The sequence below is a fragment of the Sphaerodactylus townsendi genome, linkage group LG01 (genome assembly GCF_021028975.2).
Source record: "Sphaerodactylus townsendi isolate TG3544 linkage group LG01, MPM_Stown_v2.3, whole genome shotgun sequence".
NCBI lineage: Eukaryota > Metazoa > Chordata > Lepidosauria > Squamata > Sphaerodactylidae > Sphaerodactylus > Sphaerodactylus townsendi.
In genome coordinates, this window is record NC_059425.1 from 27,641,443 (window position 1) to 27,649,033 (window position 7,591).

Below are 7,591 nucleotides of genomic sequence, written 5' to 3' on the forward strand. Positions count from 1 at the left end.
GACCTTGTCACACTCTGCCGAACCTACCTCACAGGGTTGCTGTGAGGATAAAATAGAGGGGAGGAAAATGATGCCTGGCACTTTGAGTCTCCTTCAGAGAGAAAGATAGGGGTATAAACGTATTTATTCACTGAAATGTTTATACCCCGCCTTTCCTCTTGGCTTACAGTTACAGTAAAAGTTAAACGGTTACAAGTTAAAACAAAATAAGACAATGAACTCCAAATGCCCCCAAATGTGGCCTGTTCACAGCCCATCAAAAGCCCAGGCAAACAAAGAACCCTTGTGGCACTAGTAAATAAAGTAAATAAATTATTATTTTTATTTGTTTGCGTTGTTTATATAACCCACATTTCTCACTGAAGGTGGATTGCATATATATTTGTAGTTATATTATGAAGAAGAGTTGGTTTTTATACCCCCCTTTTCTCAGCCTTAAGGAGTCTAAAGGTGGCTTATAATCACCTTCCCTTCCCCTCCCCACAACAGGCACCTTGAGAGGTAGGTGGCACTGAGAGAGTTCTGAGAGAACTGTGACTGGCCCAAGATCACCTATCAGGCACCATGTGGAAGAACAGGGAATCAAACCCAATTCCCCGATTAGAGGCTGCCGTTGTTAACCATTACACCATGCTAGCTTTCAGCACCTTTGATTAAACTACTGCTGATAAAAACACAATATATCCCAGTCAGAATTGTTGTAAAAAATTTATTTGGGCAGCTATCCATTCATGCAATGAAATTGGATTAGGAAAACATCTGGAAACTATAATCTTTAAATTGAAATTTTCACAACACAAACTGTAACTTAAAATAGGGGAGGGGAAAACAGTTTAGAAACTTGAAGGCAGGTCAAACAATGATCAACGCACATGATTAGGGTGACAGTCTTTTCCATGGGTAGCCTGCATTTGTCCTTTTCTGTTTCCCAAGTCTCCTGTTACCCTGTGCTGCTGGATTGTCACCCTGCTAAATAAAGGGAGCTTCTTGTGGTTGCTCCTCTGTGTGGTGTGGAGGGTTGTGTAGCTCCTTTTCTGTGAGTTCAGCAAGGACTAAAAGAATTTGCACACAGATGCGCAGCATACTCCAGATAGTAGAGATCAGTTCTCCTTAGGAATGCCAGCTTCCAGGTGGGACCCTGGAATTACAGCTCATCCCTAGACTACAGAAATCATTTCCCCTGGAGAAAATGGATGTTTTGGACAGTGGATTCTGTGACATAGTATCAAGGCTGAGAGGGCGACTGGTCCAAGGTCATCCAGCAATTTTCCCTTGCCAAATAAAGTTTTGGACATGACTTTCCAAGATCCTAGTCTGACACTACACCTTGTTGGCACTCCTTCAGCATACTACTCAACCTGTAAACGTAAGAGCAACTTACCTGGGTTGTATGTAGTGTAAGCACATGTCCTCCCTATTCCCAGGGGTGGGTCTTCATTGCTAAACAACTCCTCATACAACTGAATGGTGGATGTCTGTCAGGAAGTACAGAGCGTGCCAACTGTTGTTCTTCAAAAGAGATGTTGCGTGGCATCCTGTATGGTTTCATGCTAGCATCTCGCTTCAGATTTCTCTGGCGCTTCCTAAAGCAGGGACATGAAGGCGGGCCATTCCCAGACTGGGAACTATGTGCAACCACAACTGAACAACTGTTGCCTAACTTTAATTTGCAAATAAATGTTTTGACACTGTGAGATACAGGCCTGAGATAATGATTCTCTTGGCAACAAGTCATTTACTGGCCAATCACTGCCGGCGGTTCCTGGGCCACATGACTAAACATCTGTCAATTGCTACGAACATGTCAATAAATTAATCAAAGCACAAGTGGGGAACTAAGCCAAACCTTTTCCTAAACTCTTCAGCTTCAGAAAGCACAGATTACTGTGAGCAATTGTTTAAAATTAGTCTACCATAATGCCAACTAATTTGGACTTGCAAAAGGCGCAGTTATATGAATATTTAGGAAATAAAGATCCCAGTACATATAGATGTATCAAGGTCATAGAAATGTTGAAACTTACTTAAAGAAAATAAATTTGCCTCCTCCTTGTGATTCTGCATTTTAAAAAATGGACAGGGAGCCTGCAGGGTCACTGTTGGTAATTGCAAGTGTCTCACAAAATCCAGTTACCAAGGGGTTAACTGTATATAAAGCAGCTGTTTAGGTCACTATTTATGGCCAGGTCTATTGATCAGCTATTGGTCAGCAGATCGCCATTGCTTACACTAGAGGTTATAAAATTAACTCTGTTTGAGCAGACCATTCCTTGCTGTAGTTAGACAGAGACAAGATGTAGTCTTAACTGTGTATTTTGCTAGTATAGGATTTCTTGTTTTTCACTCATGTAATGTAACCCTTCCCTTATTTTAAGCTAGTAAACTTTCTTTCTAAAAGCAAACTCAGCATCTCTGCATATTTTTATTTTTGCCACTGCGCAATCTCTGCTACTTAAGTATCTCTCTGACTATATATTGTTCGGTAAGTCCCAACAGCCACACTTGAATCTTTTTGCAGGACAGGTAAGTGGAGGTAATCTTTGAGAGTACTATGTGATGAGCATCATCCCTCGATCAGCAGTTCCCTTGGCAGGGCGTACCAAAGCGATCCTTTCCCCATAGTCTCATCAAAGATCTCCCGTGCTTCCCATCTGAGAGGGGACTGGAGAGGGGGCCTCAACATTCCCTCACGTGTTCATGAGTCATGACCCAAAACCTGCTACTTCTTTCTCTGCTATCCAAGTAAATGGTTGAACTTTGAAGTATACTGCTGACTTGCTGCATTGATATCTAATTGCACAGGGACATGTAAAAGATTAACAACTATCAGCCAAAAACACAATCTACTCATCCCTGACTAATTGCATCGGCTGCAGGGGTGGGGCAGTTCAACTCCCTGGGCCTACAAGAGGCACTCTTGTTCTCGGGCTGGCAGCATGAGAGGACCGGTGGGGACGGGGTGGGCCACTCTGCTTTTATTTGTAATCGGCTGGAGGGATGGGGTAGGGTGGTGTAGGCAGTTTTTTGGGAGATTGGGGGAGTGTTTTTGGCCAGCCATTGGATACAGAGGGGTTGTTACCGCTGCTGCTTGGGTAACAATAAGTGATTTCAGCTCAGCAATGTAATGAGGCACAGGAGACTGACGTTCTTCAAAGCAAAAGGATTTTATTTGCAGGTGATGGTCACAGCTCGGGCAGGAGAATCGTGCTCTTGCAACCCCGTGCAAGAACTTTTATTCCCAAACTTCAAAGGGGCAAAGGGGCAGGGAAAAGGGGAGGTGAGGGGGCAAGTCCCTCACCAAACACCAATAGGAAAACAAACAACACAAAAGCGAGATACAGTTACAACTTCTGAATGGGATTACAACATCCCGCTGTCAAGAGTACGTCTCTCCCTTGATGGTGATCCTCACAATGTGGTGCTGAAGGAGAGAGGCAAGATAAAGGTCCATTCATAAAATCCAGGTGGGCTCGCTACCGCACTCCAGCTATTTCCCTTTAGTGATACCCTGAGGCTCCCGCCTCACATTTATTTACCAACAAAAGAAAAAAGTTCAAACTCGTCCAATGGTGGTCCTACCTGCATCGTCTTCTGAAAACCTGGCTGCTGGGGGCCTTTGGAGTTACTGGCTTAACAGTAGATCCAATTTGCAAGTCCAAAGAGGGTCTTTGTCCTTGTTGAGGAGTTGGCTGGGCGTTGGTCTAAGCTGCATTCCAGAGCCAACTTTCTTGTCCCTTAATATCAAACCTTTCAGGCCACTGCTTATGCTATCAGACACAAATTTAAAAAATAACATTTCTAAACTTAAACATTAGGGAAACCTTAAAGGGATAAACACATATACTTATAGGCAAGGCTTTCCTAAACCTAACGATAGCAGAACCTTAAACTAACTGGAGAACCTAGTCAAACTAAAATCCTAAACAGCAGGCACATCATAAATTCAACTAAAGAGGGGCTTTTATTACATCTTGAAAGGGCATAAACAAGAGGGAAACCATATATCATTGACACAATTCATATATTTGCAACCTTTGCAAGTTTTATGAAGGCTTCTGAGACACACAAGTATCTGCACCCTAGCATGGAGCCCGTGTAATCAGGCAACCTGACTCAGGAAAATATTTTGTTTATTTTCCTGGCGGTAACAGGGTGACCCCCTGATCTGCTCCCCTCGCCTCTGTGGCTGGGTGTGGTGGTGCACAGGGCAGGGATGAGAGGACAGCCTTGGGAGAGTGGACTGTAATCCTGAGTGGGAGACAGGAAGGATCCACCTTTCGAGAGAAAGACGGAGGGCCTGACCCACCTGCCAGCTACTGTGGTCTGAGGTGGTGTCTAATCTGGGGGGCAGACTCAGAGTATCTGAGGTCAGGGGGTTGGCTGGGTGGGTGGCCTGTGCCTGAGTAGGGAGGAAGGGGGGATGGAAACCATATTCTAGTGCTGATGGGTAGGGGACATTATGGTTTTGGGGTGCAGAGAAGGGGTCCTAGATGTTTGTATGCTATCAGCCCTTCTGCTCTGCCCCAGAGGCGTAGAAAGGGAAATGGCGCCCAGGGCAACACCTGCTCCAGCTGCCCCCCCCCCCCACTGCCCGGTGCCCCACTTACCTTAGCTGGTGGGAACCTGCCACGGGCTGCCCCTTAGCCTGGCCTTGCCAGGCTGCTCTTTGAGCCGGTGGAGGCTCCGCTGTCTGAAGGAGCAGCCTGGCAGGGTGGAGTTGAAGGGAAGAGGTCTGGGGGGCGGTTCTCCGTCCCCCCACGTGACCAGCTGGCATGCACCCAGGGACATGTGACCCCACATGTCCCCTTGAGCGCTCTACCTCTTCTCTGTGCTGGAGTGCATCTCATCCAGCTTGTGAATGCCAGGTCAGTCCAGAATAAATCTGTCCTCATCTGGATCCTGGATGAGAGGGCTGACCTGGTGTGCATCGAAGAGAGCTGGGTGGCAAGCTGGCAGGAACCGGCACTTACCCAGCTCCAGTGGCATACCTGCAGGAAATGGTGCCCGGGGGCAGATCATTACCAGGTGATGTTTGGGCTTCAAATGTCAGTCCCCCACTGCAGGGATGAGAGACAGTGGCGGTGGCAGCAAAGGTTTATTTCTCTGCAAGTAGCTGTCCAGCAGAGTTATTTAGGGTAGTTAATGGCTTGCTGTCCTCCACTTGGAAGCCAAAAGCCAGGGTACCCCAGAATCTATTGTGATGACTTTGCTGTGCATTTTTGGTATGAAGTCACACAGATGCACATGGGATTGGACTCCACCATTGAACAATGTCTGGTGGAGGTGTCCAGAGAACTTTCAGGAACAATTTCAGCTTTAGAGGTCCAAGGACATGGACAAGTTGCTTGCAGAGATCTGGACTACTACTAGTCCTCTGGACCCTTGTCCATCCTGGTTGATAAAACCTATTGGAGGGGGGAGGCAGGCTTTGGTTGTCCTGACAGATGATTTTTATTGGGAGATAGACAGGGGGAATTCTGCCCTGTCGATTCTCCTGGGTCTGTCAGCAGCTTTTGATGCTATAGACCACAGGTGTCAAACTTGCAGCCCTCCAGATGTTATGGACTACAGTTCCCATCATCCCCTGTCAACAGGATGCTGGCAGGGGATGATGGGAACTGTAGTCCATAACATCTGGAGGGCCACGAGTTTGACACCTATGCTATAGACCATGGTATTTTGCTGGACTTCCTTTGGGGAATGGGTTTGGGCGGCACTGTGTTACAGTGATTCTCCTCTGGGGTTGGTTCCAGAAGATAGTGTTAGGGGACTCGTGCTCATAGTCCTAGGAGCTCTCTTGTGGGGTTCCCCAAGGCTCAGTCCTGTTCCCTAAACTGTTTAATATCTACATGAAGCTGCTGGGAAAGGTCATCAGGGTATTTGGAATCATGTGTCATCAATATGCAGATGACACCCAGTTCTCTCTCTCCATTTCATTAGAGTCAGGGACAGCTTCCTTGTCTAGACTATTTTCTGGGAGCAGTTATGGGCTGGATGAGGACAGCAAACTAAGGCTGAATCCTGAGAAGACAAAGGTTCTCTGTGATTCGGGCTCCCAAGTCCATGAGATCACTGGACACACGGTTCAGGATGGGGTTTTATTGTCCCGGAAAAATCAGGTGCAGGATCTGGGGATGTTCCTGGATTCATCGCTGTCCTTTGAAGTTCAGGTGATGGCAGTGGGCATGAGCTGCATGAAGTTATTTGGGATCAACACACTCACTCTCTGTGTGGATCTGCTGCTCTATAAGGGGCTTTCCGCACTGACAGAGTTGTACTGGTTTCTATCTAGGTTCACCTCAGTGTGTCCGCACTGCAACTGAGCTCAACGTTGTTTTGTCTCAGTTCCCCGCCCCCTCAGAACTGCGACATCCATGTCGCAGTTATGAACTGCACCTTTCTGCTGGAACAAGGTCGATACCGCTTCAAAGCTTCGAAGTGCGGATGCATCGAAACGACACCTCATCCGTTCAACCAATCAGGAGCCGCTTTTGTGGCATGGGCAGAACGGGAGAGTCGTAAACTGTAAACTGTAAAAACTGTTAAAAAAAGAACGCTCCCGTATCCCGTGGTAACACAAGCTCCAATCACAATCGAGGAGCGAAACAGGCACCAAGATGATCCCTCCCACTTAGCTCGGTTCCAGGGGGCCAAGTAAGTTGCTGTGCGGACAGCCTGGAATTGCCCCCCACTGAAGGGAACCGAGTTGACCTTAGCTCCCTTCTGTAGTGCGGAAAGCTCCTAAGAGTGTCTCCTTGCATTCTTTTGTGCTATGCATGCACCTGAGACTTCTAAGTCTCCAATGCTGTCTTCTCCAAAGGGAACCAACCCCAGTAAGTGCTGCCTCATGCATTTCCAGTTGGAGGCTGTGCGGAGAGAATGGCTCAGGCCTTATTTTGTGAGCCTCTTGTGTGAAAAGCTGAGTAGATTTAAAATTATGCCGGTGTCAGGTTATACTCTTGACCTTCTAGGAGGAAGTAGCAAAAAATAGAAGCATCCCACTGAAAATACAAAAATCAGCAGTTGATCAAATGTCTATCCCCAGACAGGACATAAAGATCCCTTAGAAGGCTAAGAGCTGGAGCAAAAAAAAAAGAGTTAGTCACTGCATTAATAGTGAAGATTAATTTTAGTGTAACCGATACCTCAGCAGAGGGTAAATGAGTACTATCTTTTCGTTTGAAGGGTAGGGGAGACACCTCCAAGCACAGTTTAACCTTGTGTTCCAGAGTCGGTGGAAGCCACATTGAGGAGTGTTACTTTGCATAAGCACAGACTCCTCCACACAGATTGACTAGTGGCAAAGCCAGCATGATGTAGTGGTTAAGAGCTGTGGACTCTAATCTGGTGAGTGAGGTTTATTTCCCCACTCCTCCACATGAAGCCTGCTGAATGACCTCGGCTAGTCAGTTTTCTCAGAACTCTCTCAGGCCCACCTGCCTCACAAGATGTCTGTTGTGGGGAGAGGAAGGGAAGGGGTTTGTAAGTAAGCTGCTCCGAGACTCCTTAAAGGTAGAGAAAAATGAGGTATAAATCCAAACTCTTCCCTTCAAACTCTTCTACTTATTCCTGAAGCCAAGTCTCTGCCACC